The sequence below is a fragment of the Paramisgurnus dabryanus genome, chromosome 19, assembly GCF_030506205.2.
Source record: "Paramisgurnus dabryanus chromosome 19, PD_genome_1.1, whole genome shotgun sequence".
Lineage (NCBI taxonomy): Eukaryota > Metazoa > Chordata > Actinopteri > Cypriniformes > Cobitidae > Paramisgurnus > Paramisgurnus dabryanus.
The window spans coordinates 31,717,125-31,733,156 of NC_133355.1; the positions used below are offsets into that span (position 1 = coordinate 31,717,125).

The 16,032-nt window shown below is 49.8% G+C and overlaps 16 non-coding genes across 16 annotated transcripts; all 16 read left to right on the forward strand.

Annotated features, from left to right (window-relative positions):
• Window positions 1–77: 77 nt before the first annotated feature.
• On the forward strand, window positions 78–149 carry trnaq-cug (transfer RNA glutamine (anticodon CUG)). Its single transcript has one exon. It is a non-coding gene; the product is annotated as a tRNA-Gln (tRNA).
• An 872-nt stretch (window positions 150–1,021) lies between these two features.
• Window positions 1,022–1,093, forward strand: trnap-agg (transfer RNA proline (anticodon AGG)). Its single transcript has one exon. It is a non-coding gene; the product is annotated as a tRNA-Pro (tRNA).
• Window positions 1,094–2,414: 1,321 nt separating this feature from the next.
• Window positions 2,415–2,486, forward strand: trnap-ugg (transfer RNA proline (anticodon UGG)). The gene has a single exon. It is a non-coding gene; the product is annotated as a tRNA-Pro (tRNA).
• A 2,163-nt stretch (window positions 2,487–4,649) lies between these two features.
• Window positions 4,650–4,721, forward strand: trnap-agg (transfer RNA proline (anticodon AGG)). Its single transcript has one exon. It is a non-coding gene; the product is annotated as a tRNA-Pro (tRNA).
• A 1,495-nt stretch (window positions 4,722–6,216) lies between these two features.
• trnai-aau (transfer RNA isoleucine (anticodon AAU)) lies at window positions 6,217–6,290 on the forward strand. The gene has a single exon. It is a non-coding gene; the product is annotated as a tRNA-Ile (tRNA).
• Window positions 6,291–6,371: 81 nt separating this feature from the next.
• Window positions 6,372–6,444, forward strand: trnaf-gaa (transfer RNA phenylalanine (anticodon GAA)). The gene has a single exon. It is a non-coding gene; the product is annotated as a tRNA-Phe (tRNA).
• Window positions 6,445–6,559: 115 nt separating this feature from the next.
• Window positions 6,560–6,631, forward strand: trnaq-cug (transfer RNA glutamine (anticodon CUG)). Its single transcript has one exon. It is a non-coding gene; the product is annotated as a tRNA-Gln (tRNA).
• An 872-nt stretch (window positions 6,632–7,503) lies between these two features.
• Window positions 7,504–7,575, forward strand: trnap-agg (transfer RNA proline (anticodon AGG)). The gene has a single exon. It is a non-coding gene; the product is annotated as a tRNA-Pro (tRNA).
• Window positions 7,576–8,895: 1,320 nt separating this feature from the next.
• On the forward strand, window positions 8,896–8,967 carry trnap-ugg (transfer RNA proline (anticodon UGG)). Its single transcript has one exon. It is a non-coding gene; the product is annotated as a tRNA-Pro (tRNA).
• A 90-nt stretch (window positions 8,968–9,057) lies between these two features.
• trnai-aau (transfer RNA isoleucine (anticodon AAU)) lies at window positions 9,058–9,131 on the forward strand. Its single transcript has one exon. It is a non-coding gene; the product is annotated as a tRNA-Ile (tRNA).
• Window positions 9,132–9,212: 81 nt separating this feature from the next.
• Window positions 9,213–9,285, forward strand: trnaf-gaa (transfer RNA phenylalanine (anticodon GAA)). Its single transcript has one exon. It is a non-coding gene; the product is annotated as a tRNA-Phe (tRNA).
• Window positions 9,286–9,400: 115 nt separating this feature from the next.
• Window positions 9,401–9,472, forward strand: trnaq-cug (transfer RNA glutamine (anticodon CUG)). The gene has a single exon. It is a non-coding gene; the product is annotated as a tRNA-Gln (tRNA).
• Window positions 9,473–10,344: 872 nt separating this feature from the next.
• Window positions 10,345–10,416, forward strand: trnap-agg (transfer RNA proline (anticodon AGG)). Its single transcript has one exon. It is a non-coding gene; the product is annotated as a tRNA-Pro (tRNA).
• A 1,320-nt stretch (window positions 10,417–11,736) lies between these two features.
• Window positions 11,737–11,808, forward strand: trnap-ugg (transfer RNA proline (anticodon UGG)). Its single transcript has one exon. It is a non-coding gene; the product is annotated as a tRNA-Pro (tRNA).
• Window positions 11,809–13,972: 2,164 nt separating this feature from the next.
• Window positions 13,973–14,044, forward strand: trnap-agg (transfer RNA proline (anticodon AGG)). Its single transcript has one exon. It is a non-coding gene; the product is annotated as a tRNA-Pro (tRNA).
• A 1,333-nt stretch (window positions 14,045–15,377) lies between these two features.
• trnap-ugg (transfer RNA proline (anticodon UGG)) lies at window positions 15,378–15,449 on the forward strand. Its single transcript has one exon. It is a non-coding gene; the product is annotated as a tRNA-Pro (tRNA).
• The last annotated feature ends 583 nt before the right edge of the window (window positions 15,450–16,032 follow it).

A 16,032-nucleotide genomic window follows, 5' to 3' on the forward strand; every position in this document is an offset into this window, starting at 1 on the left:
CTGCGGCTTACCTGACAGACCCTGTCCGAGTGTCCTTTTCTCCGTGACCCAGGGAGTCAGGTGCAAACGCAAACCGTGGTTCCATGGTGTAATGGGTAGCTCTCTGGACTCTGAATCCAGCGATCCGAGTTCAAATCTCGGTGGGACCTATTGGATGTTTTGTGGTTTCCCAGCAGAACCGTGTCCAAGGGAACAGTGTTTGTTACCCCGGGAACAGTGTTTGTTACCCCCAAAACAATCCCCCGCCCTTTAAGCCTTTTTACCAGAGCACTCAGGCTGTAGACGAAAAAGGAGTTAATTCAAGCAACATTGAGCACTGTTTTCTGTTCACCCTGACGGTGGGCCAACAAGACACAATGTGCCAAATTTCAGCAACCACAAGCACATTACAAGGAAACAAATTAAACATGTACGAAACCTTAGGATAAATGAAAAATCCATCGACGTTTTGGCTAAAGAAAACACACAGCTCATGTGTACAGGCCAAAGGAAACACACAGCTCACATGTACAATCTGATAATGAAATGCAATAAAAATACCTTACCAGAAATGACAGGAAGACAAATGAACATAGAAAGAAAGTGATTCCAATTTTTAATGGCAACAAAACGCTCTTGGAATGTAAAGCTCCATGTTGCTTTGTGAAGTAACATCCTTATAGAAGACGTTCATGTGTGTGCTCAGGTGCCATACTGAGGACCGACACTGGGACCTGTTGGCTTTTTGAGGCAAAATGTAAAATCTGGAGCCAAAGTGAAGCCCTTTTCTGCAAGTGTGAACCGCAGAAGCACCCACAGAGAGGGCACGCCGCGGGTCTGTAACATCAGAGAATTTAGCAACAAGTGTCAACCACGTGGAGAATGTGGGCATCGATCCCGCTACCTCTCGCATGCTAAGCGAGCGCTCTACCATTTGAGCTAATTCCCCTTACGCCTAACGCGTGACTGCTTTGGCTTTTTGGAAGCTGGCTGCTACGTGCTGGAAAAATGTTTCCCAGGGGGCCGGTGGGGTTGCCCGATTGGCTCGTTGGTCTAGGGGTATGATTCTCGCTTAGGGTGCGAGAGGTCCCGGGTTCAAATCCTGGACGAGCCCACCTCTAAACTCGTCTCTCGGAGCTTTAACGCACAACACCATTGTGTATGGCAGTCCGGGCAGTAGAGGGACGTCAGAGGCGCCTCTGCCTTTGGGATTTCCATGTAGATACCGTGTCCGAGGCGGTCTGGGTGTAGAATCACCTAGACGATCCCTTTATGCTTTCTGCCAGAGGGCTTGCTGTTTTAATAGAACGATGAGTTAATTTCAAGCAACACAATTGACTCAACATGAAAAATGAACCAGGCTATTCGTCCTACTCCCTCCTGGCCAGGAAAGGCAAAGCATCCTGTCTACTGGGCCTGGGTAGGTACCCTGATGTGCCTGAAGCTATGAGAGTTAAATATAGAACCAGGCTAGTGATGCATGGTGTCCAATTTAGTTTACGGATGATTCATCAGAATTTTCTCCCAATCTAAAATCAACACTTGGAAAATGTGATAAAGACATGGCTTCTTAGATGTTACTTGACGTTACAACGTACACTAAGTATTGGGATGCCCCATACTAATAAAGATGTTTGGGGCAACACAGTGGCCATCCCAAACAGAGCACTGTTGTCTCACAGCAAGAAGGTCTCCTGTTCAAGCCCTGGCTGGGTCAGGAGGCCATTCTGTGTGGAGTTTACATGTTCCCCTTGAGTCAACGTGGAATTACTCTGGGCACTGCGTTATTGGGTTTCCTTCCACAGTACAAAAACTATACACACCTTGATCTATACACAGACACATACCGCGGGAAGGGCAATTTGACATCTCCAATTCACCTAACCTGCATTTCTGGCGTTGCCAATAACCAGTTCTCGCCATGAATATACCCATAGATGCTGAAATGGCGTTAAGAATAAATTAACATGTTTAACTATTCCAGTTTTTCCAAACAAAACAAATATTAATGCTGTACAATACAGACCTTGTCACAGTACTTTGTTTCCATCTATGCTGCAGCAGTTTTGCAAAAAGGGCTTTTTCTGTGCAGAAATGACTGTGAGCCTGGGAACAAATCATTGATAGGATTGGGTGATGAGTGTTTGGCTCAGAGCCTGTAAGTCATAACAAAGGTGTTCAGCTGGGTACAGGTCTGGGATTTATGCAGACCAGTCAAGTTCTTTCACACCATTTCAAATTTCAAGCAATTAACATGTACTTATATCGATAAGTGCTTATTTTGACACCAGCCCAACACTAGGGCAGGTTGGCTCATTGTGGCTAATCAGAGTAGCAGGACCCAACAGGCCCATCCCCAGGAACTGCCTGAGGACATGGTGACTATGTTGTGGTCACATGTTTCACAGCGGCATAGCAACGAGGTAGTACGCCTTGGCTCGTTGGTCTAGGGGTATGATTCTCGCTTTGGGTGCGAGAGGTCCCGGGTTCAAATCCCGGACGAGCCCGTCTCGCCTTAGGGTACCAGGTTAGGACAGCGTACATCCGTAGACTAAAATAGAGGCGAGCGGGATGGGGTAACTGTCAGCTGCCCCGATTGAGCTACCCAAAATTTTTCACGGACGAGCGGACGCCTCAGGGGGTCCCCGCGCGGCCGGCCGGTCGCGCCTGCACAGTTTTCGCGCCCCTCCCCCAAAAGATGGCCGACTCGGTTTTCCACGGGGTTTAGGGATTTCTGACGTCGTTCGGCGCTCGGCCACCAGGGGGACACTCTGCCTCGTCCACGGACCCACTATTTGTCCGATTACCCGTTACGGCTGGACACGCCCCCCGGGACCCCCCCAAACGTCCACGGACCCACTATTTGTCCATTTGTCCATTATTTGTGCGGATTGACCCCTGACCCCGACCTGACCGCCCCCCCGCCCCCCCCCATGACACGGACCCACTATTTGTCCATTTGCCCATTATTTGTGCGGATTGACCCCTGACCCCGACCTGACCGCCCCCCCGCCCCCCCCATGACACGGACCCACTATCTGTCCATTTGCCCATTATTGGTGCGGATTGACCCCCTGACCCCTCCTTACCGCCCCCCCCGACCCCCCCATGACACGTACCCACTATTTGTCCATTTGCCCGTTAGTTGCGCGGATCTGCACCAAACTCGCACCACGCGTAGAGCGCGCCAAGATGAACACGTTAAGGCGTACCCCGGTCGTCTATTCCCGACCGATCATTTTGACCTTGCCGGATCATCACCAAATTCGCACCACGCGTAGAGCTCGCCGAGACTGAGACGGGTGCGCGGGTACCACCCTCCTAGCTCGTTCCTGTGCCGAGATAAAGGCCTGACACTCTCATGTAAATAGTCTGCCAATGGACGCGTAATGGGTTCGTGTCAGTTTTTTCCTCAAGGGCCTCGGCGATTTCGACCACGCGGATTCTACGCGGACGACGCCCAGATCGCGTCAAGGTAACATTCGCGCAATTTCAACACTTACACGAACCCACTATTTATTTTTGAATGGAATCGATGACACGTGTCAGGGCCGTAGCTCCGCCCCACAACGAGTCACCGCCCCCAAACACGCCTTCCCGAGCACGGCGCGACCTCCTCGTCACGCGTGAGAGGTTTGAGCTAAATCCGGCAAACTTTAAAATTTTGTCCAAAAAAATGACGTAAGGGTCTTTTTTTGACCAAATTTTCGACCTCCTCCGATCTTCACCAAACTCGCACCACGCGTCGAGCGTGCCGAGACTAAGACGGGTGCACGGGTCTCGCCCTCCTAGCTCGTTCCTGTGGCCAGATAGAGCCCTGACACGTGCGTGTAAATAGTCTGCCAATGGACAAATAATGGGTTAGTGTCACTGCTTTCCATTAGAGCCTCACTGATTTCGACCGCGTTAACGCGACACGGACGAAGCGCGGGGAGCGTCGAGGTCACTTGCGCGCACGTACGACATGTACACGAACCCGTTATTTTTTTTGAATGGAATCGATGACACGTGTCAGTGCAGTATCTCCGCTCCGCAACCAGTCACCGCTTCGAGACCCGCGTTCCCGCGCGCGGCCCGACCCCCTCTTCACGCGTAAGCAGGTTTGAACAAAATCCGGGGACGTAAAAAATGTCGTTCCAAAAAAATGACGAAAGGCGTACCCTGTCGTACCACGTCGCCGCACCCTTCACAACGCCCCCACTCTCAAGTCTCTAGGACCTTCCCTTCCGGAGATATAAAATATGAGTTATTTTATTCAAATGCCCCTAGCTCCGCCCCTGAATGAGTCACGCCCTCGCACTTGGGTTCGTCGGAAAGGTCTCGTCATGGCCTTTCCAAAGAACCACGACTCGAGTCTCTAGGACATTCCTGGGCCGAGGAATAAAGCCCTAAACTTTTGCCTTTTTCACACAATTTCTATATTTGAATGCTTCTAGCTCCGCCCCGGAGAGGGCACGCCGCGGGTCTGTTACATCAGAGAATTTAGCAACAAGTGTCAACCACGTGGAGAATGTGGGCATCGATCCCGCTACCTCTCGCATGCTAAGCGAGCGCTCTACCATTTGAGCTAATTCCCCTTACGCCTAACGCGTGACTGCTTTGGCTTTTTGGAAGCTGGCTGCTACGTGCTGGAAAAATGTTTCCCAGGGGGCCGGTGGGGTTGCCCGATTGGCTCGTTGGTCTAGGGGTATGATTCTCGCTTAGGGTGCGAGAGGTCCCGGGTTCAAATCCCGGACGAGCCCACCTCTAAACTCGTCTCTCGGAGCTTTAACGCACAACACCATTGTGTATGGCAGTCCGGGCAGTAGAGGAATGTCAACGAGGGACGTCAGAGGCGCCTCTGCCTTTGGGATTTCCATATAGATACCGTTTCCGAGGCGGTCTAGGTGTAGAATCACCTAGACGATCCCTTTATGCTTTCTGCCAGAGGGCTTGCTGTTTTAATAAAACGATGAGTTAATTTCAAGCAACACAATTGACTCAACATGAAAAATGAACCAGGCTATTCGTCCTACTCCCTCCTGGCCAGGAAAGGCAAAGCATCCTGTCTACTGGGCCTGGGTAGGTACCCTGATGTGCCTGAAGCTATGAGAGTTAAATATAGAACCAGGCTAGTGATGCATGGTGTCCAATTTAGTTTACGGATGATTCATCAGAATTTTCTCCCAATCTAAAATCAACACTTGGAAAATGTGATAAAGACATGGCTTCTTAGATGTTACTTGACGTTACAACGTACACTAAGTATTGGGATGCCCCTTCTAATAAAGATGTTTGGGGCAACACAGTGGCCATCCCAAACAGAGCACTGTTGTCTCACAGCAAGAAGGTCTCCTGTTCAAGCCCTGGCTGGGTCAGGAGGCCATTCTGTGTGGAGTTTACATGTTCCCCTTGAGTCAACGTGGAATTACTCTGGGCACTGCGTTATTGGGTTTCCTTCCACAGTACAAAAACTATACACACCTTGATCTATACACAGACACATACCGAGGGAAGGGCAATTTGACATCTCCAATTCACCTAACCTGCATTTCTGGCGTTGCCAATAACCAGTTCTCGCCATGAATATACCCATAGATGCTGAAATGGCGTTAAGAATAAATTAACATGTTTAACTATTCCAGTTTTTCCAAACAAAACAAATATTAATGCTGTACAATACAGACCTTGTCACAGTACTTTGTTTCCATCTATGCTGCAGCAGTTTTGCAAAAAGGGCTTTTTCTGTGCAGAAATGACTGTGAGCCTGGGAACAAATCATTGATAGGATTGGGTGATGAGTGTTTGGCTCAGAGCCTGTAAGTCATAACAAAGGTGTTCAGCTGGGTACAGGTCTGGGATTTATGCAGACCAGTCAAGTTCTTTCACACCATTTCAAATTTCAAGCAATTAACATGTACTTATATCGATAAGTGCTTATTTTGACACCAGCCCAACACTAGGGCAGGTTGGCTCATTGTGGCTAATCAGAGTAGCAGGACCCAACAGGCCCATCCCCAGGAACTGCCTGAGGACATGGTGACTATGTTGTGGTCACATGTTTCACAGCGGCATAGCAACGAGGTAGTACGCCTTGGCTAGTTGGTCTAGGGGTATGATTCTCCCTTTGGGTGCGAGAGGTCCCGGGTTCAAATCCAGGACGAGCCCGTCTCTCGCTTTTCTTCTTGTTGCTGCTACACTATGAAACATTCATGTCAGTCTTGTCAGAGACATGCGCAGGTCCACATGTAAACGCGTGGCCGGTTAGCTCAGTTGGTTAGAGCGTGGTGCTAATAACGCCAAGGTCGCGGGTTCGATCCCCGTACGGGCCAAGTGTTTTATTCTACCTCCTCTGGCTGACCGCTTTAATGGTGTGATTTCTCATGGACATTTCTGCCACATAAGCCGTTCGGGCCGAAATAGCTCAGTTGGGAGAGCGTTAGACTGAAGATCTAAAGGTCCCTGGTTCGATCCCGGGTTTCGGCAATCAGGGGCAATTCTTAAGGTTTTGTTTAGCCGACTCACTGCGGCTTACCTGACAGACCCTGTCCGAGTGTCCTTTTCTCCGTGACCCAGGGAGTCAGGTGCAAACGCAAACCGTGGTTCCATGGTGTAATGGGTAGCTCTCTGGACTCTGAATCCAGCGATCCGAGTTCAAATCTCGGTGGGACCTATTGGATGTTTTGTGGTTTCCCAGCAGAACCGTGTCCAAGGGAACAGTGTTTGTTACCCCGGGAACAGTGTTTGTTACCCCCAAAACAATCCCCCGCCCTTTAAGCCTTTTTACCAGAGCACTCAGGCTGTAGACGAAAAAGGAGTTAATTCAAGCAACATTGAGCACTGTTTTCTGTTCACCCTGACGGTGGGCCAACAAGACACAATGTGCCAAATTTCAGCAACCACAAGCACATTACAAGGAAACAAATTAAACATGTACGAAACCTTAGGATAAATGAAAAATCCATCGACGTTTTGGCTAAAGAAAACACACAGCTCATGTGTACAGGCCAAAGGAAACACACAGCTCACATGTACAATCTGATAATGAAATGCAATAAAAATACCTTACCAGAAATGACAGGAAGACAAATGAACATAGAAAGAAAGTGATTCCAATTTTTAATGGCAACAAAACGCTCTTGGAATGTAAAGCTCCATGTTGCTTTGTGAAGTAACATCCTTATAGAAGACGTTCATGTGTGTGCTCAGGTGCCATACTGAGGACCGACACTGGGACCTGTTGGCTTTTTGAGGCAAAATGTAAAATCTGGAGCCAAAGTGAAGCCCTTTTCTGCAAGTGTGAACCGCAGAAGCACCCACAGAGAGGGCACGCCGCGGGTCTGTAACATCAGAGAATTTAGCAACAAGTGTCAACCACGTGGAGAATGTGGGCATCGATCCCGCTACCTCTCGCATGCTAAGCGAGCGCTCTACCATTTGAGCTAATTCCCCTTACGCCTAACGCGTGACTGCTTTGGCTTTTTGGAAGCTGGCTGCTACGTGCTGGAAAAATGTTTCCCAGGGGGCCGGTGGGGTTGCCCGATTGGCTCGTTGGTCTAGGGGTATGATTCTCGCTTAGGGTGCGAGAGGTCCCGGGTTCAAATCCTGGACGAGCCCACCTCTAAACTCGTCTCTCGGAGCTTTAACGCACAACACCATTGTGTATGGCAGTCCGGGCAGTAGAGGGACGTCAGAGGCGCCTCTGCCTTTGGGATTTCCATGTAGATACCGTGTCCGAGGCGGTCTGGGTGTAGAATCACCTAGACGATCCCTTTATGCTTTCTGCCAGAGGGCTTGCTGTTTTAATAGAACGATGAGTTAATTTCAAGCAACACAATTGACTCAACATGAAAAATGAACCAGGCTATTCGTCCTACTCCCTCCTGGCCAGGAAAGGCAAAGCATCCTGTCTACTGGGCCTGGGTAGGTACCCTGATGTGCCTGAAGCTATGAGAGTTAAATATAGAACCAGGCTAGTGATGCATGGTGTCCAATTTAGTTTACGGATGATTCATCAGAATTTTCTCCCAATCTAAAATCAACACTTGGAAAATGTGATAAAGACATGGCTTCTTAGATGTTACTTGACGTTACAACGTACACTAAGTATTGGGATGCCCCTTCTAATAAAGATGTTTGGGGCAACACAGTGGCCATCCCAAACAGAGCACTGTTGTCTCACAGCAAGAAGGTCTCCTGTTCAAGCCCTGGCTGGGTCAGGAGGCCATTCTGTGTGGAGTTTACATGTTCCCCTTGAGTCAACGTGGAATTACTCTGGGCACTGCGTTATTGGGTTTCCTTCCACAGTACAAAAACTATACACACCTTGATCTATACACAGACACATACCGCGGGAAGGGCAATTTGACATCTCCAATTCACCTAACCTGCATTTCTGGCGTTGCCAATAACCAGTTCTCGCCATGAATATACCCATAGATGCTGAAATGGCGTTAAGAATAAATTAACATGTTTAACTATTCCAGTTTTTCCAAACAAAACAAATATTAATGCTGTACAATACAGACCTTGTCACAGTACTTTGTTTCCATCTATGCTGCAGCAGTTTTGCAAAAAGGGCTTTTTCTGTGCAGAAATGACTGTGAGCCTGGGAACAAATCATTGATAGGATTGGGTGATGAGTGTTTGGCTCAGAGCCTGTAAGTCATAACAAAGGTGTTCAGCTGGGTACAGGTCTGGGATTTATGCAGACCAGTCAAGTTCTTTCACACCATTTCAAATTTCAAGCAATTAACATGTACTTATATCGATAAGTGCTTATTTTGACACCAGCCCAACACTAGGGCAGGTTGGCTCATTGTGGCTAATCAGAGTAGCAGGACCCAACAGGCCCATCCCCAGGAACTGCCTGAGGACATGGTGACTATGTTGTGGTCACATGTTTCACAGCGGCATAGCAACGAGGTAGTACGCCTTGGCTCGTTGGTCTAGGGGTATGATTCTCGCTTTGGGTGCGAGAGGTCCCGGGTTCAAATCCAGGACGAGCCCGTCTCTCGCTTTGCTTCTTGTTGCTGCTACACTATGAAACATTCATGTCAGTCTTGTCAGAGACATGCGCAGGTCCACATGTAAACGCGTGGCCGGTTAGCTCAGTTGGTTAGAGCGTGGTGCTAATAACGCCAAGGTCGCGGGTTCGATCCCCGTACGGGCCAAGTGTTTTATTCTACCTCCTCTGGCTGACCGCTTTAATGGTGTGATTTCTCATGGACATTTCTGCCACATAAGCCGTTCGGGCCGAAATAGCTCAGTTGGGAGAGCGTTAGACTGAAGATCTAAAGGTCCCTGGTTTGATCCCGGGTTTCGGCAATCAGGGGCAATTCTTAAGGTTTTGTTTAGCCGACTCACTGCGGCTTACCTGACAGACCCTGTCCGAGTGTCCTTTTCTCCGTGACCCAGGGAGTCAGGTGCAAACGCAAACTGTGGTTCCATGGTGTAATGGTTAGCTCTCTGGACTCTGAATCCAGCGATCCGAGTTCAAATCTCGGTGGGACCTATTGGATGTTTTGTGGTTTCCCAGCAGAACCGTGTCCAAGGGAACAGTGTTTGTTACCCCGGGAACAGTGTTTGTTACCCCCAAAACAATCCCCCGCCCTTTAAGCCTTTTTACCAGAGCACTCAGGCTGTAGACGAAAAAGGAGTTAATTCAAGCAACATTGAGCACTGTTTTCTGTTCACCCTGACGGTGGGCCAACAAGACACAATGTGCCAAATTTCAGCAACCACAAGCACATTACAAGGAAACAAATTAAACATGTACGAAACCTTAGGATAAATGAAAAATCCATCGACGTTTTGGCTAAAGAAAACACACAGCTCATGTGTACAGGCCAAAGGAAACACACAGCTCACATGTACAATCTGATAATGAAATGCAATAAAAATACCTTACCAGAAATGACAGGAAGACAAATGAACATAGAAAGAAAGTGATTCCAATTATTAATGGCAACAAAACGCTCTTGGAATGTAAAGCTCCATGTTGCTTTGTGAAGTAACATCCTTATAGAAGACGTTCATGTGTGTGCTCAGGTGCCATACTGAGGACCGACACTGGGACCTGTTGGCTTTTTGAGGCAAAATGTAAAATCTGGAGCCAAAGTGAAGCCCTTTTCTGCAAGTGTGAACCGCAGAAGCACCCACAGAGAGGGCACGCCGCGGGTCTGTAACATCAGAGAATTTAGCAACAAGTGTCAACCACGTGGAGAATGTGGGCATCGATCCCGCTACCTCTCGCATGCTAAGCGAGCGCTCTACCATTTGAGCTAATTCCCCTTACGCCTAACGCGTGACTGCTTTGGCTTTTTGGAAGCTGGCTGCTACGTGCTGGAAAAATGTTTCCCAGGGGGCCGGTGGGGTTGCCCGATTGGCTCGTTGGTCTAGGGGTATGATTCTCGCTTAGGGTGCGAGAGGTCCCGGGTTCAAATCCCGGACGAGCCCACCTCTAAACTCGTCTCTCGGAGCTTTAACGCACAACACCATTGTGTATGGCAGTCCGGGCAGTAGAGGGACGTCAGAGGCGCCTCTGCCTTTGGGATTTCCATGTAGATACCGTGTCCGAGGCGGTCTGGGTGTAGAATCACCTAGACGATCCCTTTATGCTTTCTGCCAGAGGGCTTGCTGTTTTAATAGAACGATGAGTTAATTTCAAGCAACACAATTGACTCAACATGAAAAATGAACCAGGCTATTCGTCCTACTCCCTCCTGGCCAGGAAAGGCAAAGCATCCTGTCTACTGGGCCTGGGTAGGTACCCTGATGTGCCTGAAGCTATGAGAGTTAAATATAGAACCAGGCTAGTGATGCATGGTGTCCAATTTAGTTTACGGATGATTCATCAGAATTTTCTCCCAATCTAAAATCAACACTTGGAAAATGTGATAAAGACATGGCTTCTTAGATGTTACTTGACGTTACAACGTACACTAAGTATTGGGATGCCCCTTCTAATAAAGATGTTTGGGGCAACACAGTGGCCATCCCAAACAGAGCACTGTTGTCTCACAGCAAGAAGGTCTCCTGTTCAAGCCCTGGCTGGGTCAGGAGGCCATTCTGTGTGGAGTTTACATGTTCCCCTTGAGTCAACGTGGAATTACTCTGGGCACTGCGTTATTGGGTTTCCTTCCACAGTACAAAAACTATACACACCTTGATCTATACACAGACACATACCGAGGGAAGGGCAATTTGACATCTCCAATTCACCTAACCTGCATTTCTGGCGTTGCCAATAACCAGTTCTCGCCATGAATATACCCATAGATGCTGAAATGGCGTTAAGAATAAATTAACATGTTTAACTATTCCAGTTTTTCCAAACAAAACAAATATTAATGCTGTACAATACAGACCTTGTCACAGTACTTTGTTTCCATCTATGCTGCAGCAGTTTTGCAAAAAGGGCTTTTTCTGTGCAGAAATGACTGTGAGCCTGGGAACAAATCATTGATAGGATTGGGTGATGAGTGTTTGGCTCAGAGCCTGTAAGTCATAACAAAGGTGTTCAGCTGGGTACAGGTCTGGGATTTATGCAGACCAGTCAAGTTCTTTCACACCATTTCAAATTTCAAGCAATTAACATGTACTTATATCGATAAGTGCTTATTTTGACACCAGCCCAACACTAGGGCAGGTTGGCTCATTGTGGCTAATCAGAGTAGCAGGACCCAACAGGCCCATCCCCAGGAACTGCCTGAGGACATGGTGACTATGTTGTGGTCACATGTTTCACAGCGGCATAGCAACGAGGTAGTACGCCTTGGCTCGTTGGTCTAGGGGTATGATTCTCGCTTTGGGTGCGAGAGGTCCCGGGTTCAAATCCCGGACGAGCCCGTCTCGCCTTAGGGTACCAGGTTAGGACAGCGTACATCCGTAGACTAAAATAGAGGCGAGCGGGATGGGGTAACTGTCAGCTGCCCCGATTGAGCTACCCAAAATTTTTCACGGACGAGCGGACGCCTCAGGGGGTCCCCGCGCGGCCGGCCGGTCGCGCCTGCACAGTTTTCGCGCCCCTCCCCCAAAAGATGGCCGACTCGGTTTTCCACGGGGTTTAGGGATTTCTGACGTCGTTCGGCGCTCGGCCACCAGGGGGACACTCTGCCTCGTCCACGGACCCACTATTTGTCCGATTACCCGTTACGGCTGGACACGCCCCCCGGGACCCCCCCAAACGTCCACGGACCCACTATTTGTCCATTTGCCCATTATTTGTGCGGATTGACCCCTGACCCCGACCTGACCGCCCCCCCCCGCCCCCCCCCATGACACGGACCCACTATTTGTCCATTTGCCCATTATTTGTGCGGATTGACCCCTGACCCCGACCTGACCGCCCCCCCGCCCCCCCCATGACACGGACCCACTATCTGTCCATTTGCCCATTATTGGTGCGGATTGACCCCCTGACCCCTCCTTACCGCCCCCCCGACCCCCCCATGACACGTACCCACTATTTGTCCATTTGCCCGTTAGTTGCGCGGATCTGCACCAAACTCGCACCACGCGTAGAGCGCGCCAAGATGAACACGTTAAGGCGTACCCCGGTCGTCTATTCCCGACCGATCATTTTGACCTTGCCGGATCATCACCAAATTCGCACCACGCGTAGAGCTCGCCGAGACTGAGACGGGTGCGCGGGTACCACCCTCCTAGCTCGTTCCTGTGCCGAGATAAAGGCCTGACACTCTCATGTAAATAGTCTGCCAATGGACGCGTAATGGGTTCGTGTCAGTTTTTTCCTCAAGGGCCTCGGCGATTTCGACCACGCGGATTCTACGCGGACGACGCCCAGATCGCGTCAAGGTAACATTCGCGCAATTTCAACACTTACACGAACCCACTATTTATTTTTGAATGGAATCGATGACACGTGTCAGGGCCGTAGCTCCGCCCCACAACGAGTCACCGCCCCCAAACGCGCCTTCCCGAGCACGGCGCGACCTCCTCGTCACGCGTGAGAGGTTTGAGCTAAATCCGGCAAACTTTAAAATTTTGTCCAAAAAAATGACGTAAGGGTCTTTTTTTGACCAAATTTTCGACCTCCTCCGATCTTCACCAAACTCGCACCACGCGTCGAGCGTGCCGAGACTAAGACGGGTGCACGGGTCTCGCCCTCCTAGCTCGTTCCTGTGGCCAGATAGAGCCCTGACACGTGCGTGTAAATAGTCTGCCAATGGACAAATAATGGGTTAGTGTCACTGCTTTCCATTAGAGCCTCACTGATTTCGACCGCGTTAACGCGACACGGACGAAGCGCGGGGAGCGTCGAGGTCACTTGCGCGCACGTACGACATGTACACAAACCCGTTATTTTTTTTGAATGGAATCGATGACACGTGTCAGTGCAGTATCTCCGCTCCGCAACCAGTCACCGCTTCGAGACCCGCGTTCCCGCGCGCGGCCCGACCCCCTCTTCACGCGTAAGCAGGTTTGAACAAAATCCGGGGACGTAAAAAATGTCGTTCCAAAAAAATGACGAAAGGCGTACCCTGTCGTACCACGTCGCCGCACCCTTCACAACGCCCCCACTCTCAAGTCTCTAGGACCTTCCCTTCCGGAGATATAAAATATGAGTTATTTTATTCAAATGCCCCTAGCTCAGCCCCTGAATGAGTCACGCCCTCGCACTTGGGTTCGTCGGAAAGGTCTCGTCATGGCCTTTCCAAAGAACCACGACTCGAGTCTCTAGGACATTCCTGGGCCGAGGAATAAAGCCCTAAACTTTTGCCTTTTTCACACAATTTCTATATTTGAATGCTTCTAGCTCCGCCCCGGAGAGGGCACGCCGCGGGTCTGTTACATCAGAGAATTTAGCAACAAGTGTCAACCACGTGGAGAATGTGGGCATCGATCCCGCTACCTCTCGCATGCTAAGCGAGCGCTCTACCATTTGAGCTAATTCCCCTTACGCCTAACGCGTGACTGCTTTGGCTTTTTGGAAGCTGGCTGCTACGTGCTGGAAAAATGTTTCCCAGGGGGCCGGTGGGGTTGCCCGATTGGCTCGTTGGTCTAGGGGTATGATTCTCGCTTAGGGTGCGAGAGGTCCCGGGTTCAAATCCCGGACGAGCCCACCTCTAAACTCGTCTCTCGGAGCTTTAACGCACAACACCATTGTGTATGGCAGTCCGGGCAGTAGAGGAATGTCAACGAGGGACGTCAGAGGCGCCTCTGCCTTTGGGATTTCCATATAGATACCGTTTCCGAGGCGGTCTAGGTGTAGAATCACCTAGACGATCCCTTTATGCTTTCTGCCAGAGGGCTTGCTGTTTTAATAAAACGATGAGTTAATTTCAAGCAACACAATTGACTCAACATGAAAAATGAACCAGGCTATTCGTCCTACTCCCTCCTGGCCAGGAAAGGCAAAGCATCCTGTCTACTGGGCCTGGGTAGGTACCCTGATGTGCCTGAAGCTATGAGAGTTAAATATAGAACCAGGCTAGTGATGCATGGTGTCCAATTTAGTTTACGGATGATTCATCAGAATTTTCTCCCAATCTAAAATCAACACTTGGAAAATGTGATAAAGACATGGTTTCTTAGATGTTACTTGACGTTACAACGTACACTAAGTATTGGGATGCCCCTTCTAATAAAGATGTTTGGGGCAACACAGTGGCCATCCCAAACAGAGCACTGTTGTCTCACAGCAAGAAGGTCTCCTGTTCAAGCCCTGGCTGGGTCAGGAGGCCATTCTGTGTGGAGTTTACATGTTCCCCTTGAGTCAACGTGGAATTACTCTGGGCACTGCGTTATTGGGTTTCCTTCCACAGTACAAAAACTATACACACCTTGATCTATACACAGACACATACCGAGGGAAGGGCAATTTGACATCTCCAATTCACCTAACCTGCATTTCTGGCGTTGCCAATAACCAGTTCTCGCCATGAATATACCCATAGATGCTGAAATGGCGTTAAGAATAAATTAACATGTTTAACTATTCCAGTTTTTCCAAACAAAACAAATATTAATGCTGTACAATACAGACCTTGTCACAGTACTTTGTTTCCATCTATGCTGCAGCAGTTTTGCAAAAAGGGCTTTTTCTGTGCAGAAATGACTGTGAGCCTGGGAACAAATCATTGATAGGATTGGGTGATGAGTGTTTGGCTCAGAGCCTGTAAGTCATAACAAAGGTGTTCAGCTGGGTACAGGTCTGGGATTTATGCAGACCAGTCAAGTTCTTTCACACCATTTCAAATTTCAAGCAATTAACATGTACTTATATCGATAAGTGCTTATTTTGACACCAGCCCAACACTAGGGCAGGTTGGCTCATTGTGGCTAATCAGAGTAGCAGGACCCAACAGGCCCATCCCCAGGAACTGCCTGAGGACATGGTGACTATGTTGTGGTCACATGTTTCACAGCGGCATAGCAACGAGGTAGTACGCCTTGGCTCGTTGGTCTAGGGGAATGATTCTCGCTTTGGGTGCGAGAGGTCCCGGGTTCAAATCCCGGACGAGCCCGTCTCGCCTTAGGGTACCAGGTTAGGACAGCGTACATCCGTAGACTAAAATAGAGGCGAGCGGGATGGGGTAACTGTCAGCTGCGCGCCGCGCGCCCAAAGTTTTTCACGGACGAGCGGACGCCTCAGGGGGTCCCCGCGCGGCCGGCCGGTCGCGCCTGCGCAGTTTTCGCGCCCCTCCCCCAAAAGATGGCCGACTCGGTTTTCCACGGGGTTTAGGGATTTCTGACGTCGTTCGGCGCTCGGCCACCAGGGGGACACTCTGCTCCGTCCACGGACCCACTATTTGTCCGATTACCCGTTACGGCCGGACACGCCCCCCGGGACCCCCCCAAACGTCCACGGACCCACTATTTGTCCATTTGCCCATTATTTGTGCGGATTGACCCCTGACCCCGACCTGACCGCCCCCCCGCCCCCCCCCCCCCCATGACACGGACCCACTATTTGTCCATTTGCCCATTATTTGTGCGGATTGACCCCTGACCCCGACCTGACCGCCCCCCCGCCCCCCCCCCATGACACGGACCCACTATCTGTCCATTTGCCCATTATTGGTGCGGATTGACCCCCTGACCCCTCCT